The following is a 4,571-nucleotide window of genomic DNA, read 5'->3' as shown; positions in this document are numbered from 1 at the left end:
TATATATATATATATATTATATATGATAGAAGAAATACATAAATATAAATTATCGAAAACAAATTTAGTTAATATGAATTGTATGATGACACATTGCAAAAATATATATCAAACGAACTAAAAAAATCTCGCAGTTTTAAAAAAGTAAAAAGAAAGCTTTAGAATTCCGGAACTTTTTAATATATCTTTCTTCTATTGTAATGTATAATAATCTAGATAGTAAAAGATACAATCATTTGCTATTACTACATATAACTGTAATATTATGTAGCAAACCATTAATTGCTTCATATTTGTATTGCAAATCAAATATAATTCAGTTCGTTCGGCAGTCAATAACAATATATGGGCTATTCTTTGTAGTATATAATGTACATTCTTTACTTCATATTTGTAAAGATGTAGAAATGTACGGTCCACTAGAAAGTTTTAATTGCTTTCCATATGAAAATTATTTAGATAAAATAAAAAGATTAGTTCGTGTACTTCTAGGCTTCCATTTCAATTTGCAAATCGAATTACAGAACTAGATGCTATTTTTAAATTGTTCTCTTAAATCAGAGTACATTCCAAAAGAAATTGTTGATAAATCGCAAAATGAAAGTTCATTTAAATGCTTTACTTTAATAACTAAATGTTTCAAACTATCTGTAAAAAGACCAAACAACATTGTTTCAATTTAATAAAATTATTGTAATTAAACAGATTATTTGCATAGAAGGATGTTATAAATGTGTTGAAACACTTTTTAGATATATGCGTAACCTGTACAACATTATTATTATTCCATCTTCCAAATTAGGAATATTTTTTGTTTATGGTCATGACTTATCAATTACATTTTTCGTGGAAGAAATAAATGCCTGCTTTTTCTAATGAAAAATGGAATGTTGCATTTCGAATTAAGTATCAACAATGACATAAATAATCCACAAAGATAAATAATGTAAAAGTTCTATAAAGATTTATATACATTAGTTATACTTTTTCATATGTCCTTACATAAATAGTTGTATTTCTAAATATACATTTTTTAGGGATGTACATATATAGATTGCAAAAGAAATTTTTAATTGTGTGGAGAAATTTTTAATTGCGTGAAGAATATTTTAATTGCGTGGAGAAATTCTTGTAAGCATTACTTTAATTTATACACATACATTTATAACACGAATCTAAATGAATAAAAATGACAATTGATAAATTGTTAGATAATAATTAAAATAATTGCATTATTTTATAAATAATTTAAAATATTGTGAGTACAAATTAGTTCGGTCCGTTTCCCTAAAGATAGCTCCAGCTGTTGTGTTTATAGTGACAGCTGATTTTGGCCGTTTCAGAGAAATTAAACATCTGCTAATAATATTCAGTTTATATCGTTTTGAGTTTCATATAAAAACCTTGATTCTTACAGTGTTTGAAATGAATTTTGTGTTAATCAAGCAGCATTTGCGGGAGGTTTTGATTTTCTGTTTTAAGAAAAGTGCGGCTGAAGCCCATCGAATGCTTGTCGAAGTTAATAGTGACACTGCTCCAACTGATAAATCATGTAGGGAATGGTTTCGACATTTCAAGGATGGAGATTTCAGCGTTGAAGACAAGCCTCGCTCTGGACAGCCAAAAAAATTCGAAGACAAAGAATTAGAGGCATTACTCGAATAAAATCAGAGTCAAACGCAAGAGGAGTTTGCAGAATCATTGGGGGTAATTCAACAAGTCGTTTCTGTACGATTGAGAGCCATGAGAATGATTCAAAAACAAAGAAATTAAGCTTATGAACTGAAACCGAGAGACGTTGAAAGGCGATTTTTCACTTGCGAACAGCTGATTCAAAGACAACAGAGAAAAGATTTTTTGCATCGGATTGTGACTGGAGATATGAAATGGATATTCTACGACAATTCCAAGAAGAAAAAATATTACGCTAAGCCCGGTCAATCATTGCCATCGACCTCAACATCAACACCATGGCCGAACATTCATGGTTCGAAGATCATGTTGTGTATCTGGTGAGACCAAAAGGATCTTGTTTACTATGAGCTGCTGAAACCTGGCGATTCTATTATGGGCGATCGGTATCGGCTACAATTGATTCATTTGCATTGCGAGAAAAACGGCCGGAATACGAGTAAAGATATGATAAAGTTATTCTTCTTCATGACAACACTTCGGCCTCATGTCGCTAAAGTCGTAAAAAAATATTTGGAAACGCTCAAATGGGATGTTTTATCGCACCGCCGTATTCTCCGGACATTGTTCCTTCTGATTACTGGTTGTTCCGAAGGATGCAGCAAGTTATCGGTTCACTTCTTTCGCAGAAATAGAAAATTGGCTCCAAAATTGGATCGCCTCAAAGACGAGTCATTTTTTCGAAATGAAATTCGAAAATTGCCTGAGAGATGGGTAAAAGTAGTAGGCAGTGATGGACAATACTTTAATGATCTGTTCATTCATTTTGTTTTGAAATAAATGCACAAAAAACGGATCGAACTAATTTGTACTCCCAATATATTTTCTCAATATATACTTTAATGTAAAAAATACTGAATAAGACGATACAAATTCTATTAGCTCCAATGAATATTTATGTAGTGATACAATTTTTTAAATGGAGCTCTGCAGAAAGAATGTGCAGTCGTTTCTCTCATTTGGTTAATAGATAATAATTCAGTTTATTACTGGCCAAATATCAAATCTGAAGTCAAATTTAAAGTATTAGTGAAATCTAATGCAATCTACGATTTGTCATGGAAAAAATTTAATGTTAATTCTGTTCTACATACAGATGGTATGTATATTAAATATATCCTTAAAACTTATTCAACTTACTATACATAAAATTATCTTCAAATATCTGTACTTTAATATTCATTTATCTAAATGTTTAGATAATTATGATGCGGTTGAGAAATTTATGAATAATATATTGAACAAGTCACTTCATCAGACAATTCAACAGCAAAAATTATTGAGGGAAATAATAATTTAGTTGATTCTAAATGTGATGAATTACAAAATAGCGACAATTTGATTATCACTACGCCGACTACAAAACGTGAAAAGAAATATTAAGATTCGAAAATGTCATCTAAAAAACGAAGAATTGTAAGAAATCCGACTCCGATTTCAAATGGATGAAACTGAAACTGATAATTCAGAAGATACTATAGAAAATGCAGAAGTTCAAATAGTGAAAATTCAAATGAAAATTACAATTTGGAAAAAATAAAAAAATAAGAAAATGTACTTTTTGAAGAAAAAAAAGAATGATAAAGATTTTTTGCTGCAACAAACAATGAGACAGTACACTTCAAAGTCAACCAAAATATATAACAAAAATGCAATCATCATCACAACAAATATCTGCTACCCCTGTCATTAAATCTATTCAATCTGTCAGTGGAGTAAAACTTCTTAAACAATTATCTACAAGATTTGCATGTGAAAATATTGAAGAGACTCCATCTAGTATCAGGGGAGGTAAATGAAATTGATGAAGAGCGTCGATCTATCGCCAAGATATCTAATCCTCGTTTTATTATCAAAATTCTTCTTACAAATTTTGTACAATTGCCTGAAATTGAATTTCAGCGCATTATTCTATCGTACTTACAAAGAATTGAGATTACATATGAGCAAGTTTTGTCATCAATGATAAATTTGTCAGACATATGAATTCAGCAGGAATGACAACATTGACGAAACCTGAAAGATTACCTGAACTTCTTCTATCAACTATGAAACAATTTGAAAAAATGGAGAAATTATTAACGATTGAAAAAAATTTCAATTATTATGTAAGCATAAATAAACATAAACTTATAATGGCTCAATAATAATAAACAAAAATGAATAACAGAAGGGTTAAGAGCCAAATTATTTGTATATTTAAATAACTCTCTAAAAAACACATATGTTTCGATCTATTTGTCAAGTCATCCTCAATGTATATGTCGATAAATTAACACAAATTTAAAAAATTTATAAAATGATTAAATACAATTATAGTTACGCAAAATAGTGGACCTATTTTTTCATCTCTATTTACAGTCGCAACAATGCAATGCTTTCAGTCATGTCATCTTCGTACATTTTTCTATCACATCGATCGCAATTTTTCCGTAATGATAATGAAATTAGTTGACCGTGAAGAGTCATTCCATAAAATTGTGCAAGCACATATTCTTGAAAATGAAGATTTAGCCAGAATAATCCAGTGATTGAAATAATACGTCAAATTAATTTAAGCAAATGCGATTAGAGTTAAGAAAATTGAAGACAGGTTAGAAATTATCATTTGTTATTAAATTAATTATTAGTTATTATTAAATTATTATTAGGTAATTATTATTTAATAATTATTAGATAATTTCTTAATTGGTGGCGAAAATCAACGTACTAGCATGTAATAAGCATGTTACGATTTCTGTTAACGAATTAGCAACATACTTTAATTGGACCGGACGGAAAAAGATATCCTTTAAAGAGAAAAATGGATGTTATTTATGATACGTGTAACATATAATAATAAGAAATTAATATTATTAACTTTTTCAATAATTTATATA

This window comes from Atta colombica, unplaced genomic scaffold (genome assembly GCF_001594045.1).
Source record: "Atta colombica isolate Treedump-2 unplaced genomic scaffold, Acol1.0 scaffold188, whole genome shotgun sequence".
Taxonomy (NCBI): domain Eukaryota; kingdom Metazoa; phylum Arthropoda; class Insecta; order Hymenoptera; family Formicidae; genus Atta; species Atta colombica.
This window is presented reverse-complemented; position numbering follows the sequence as displayed.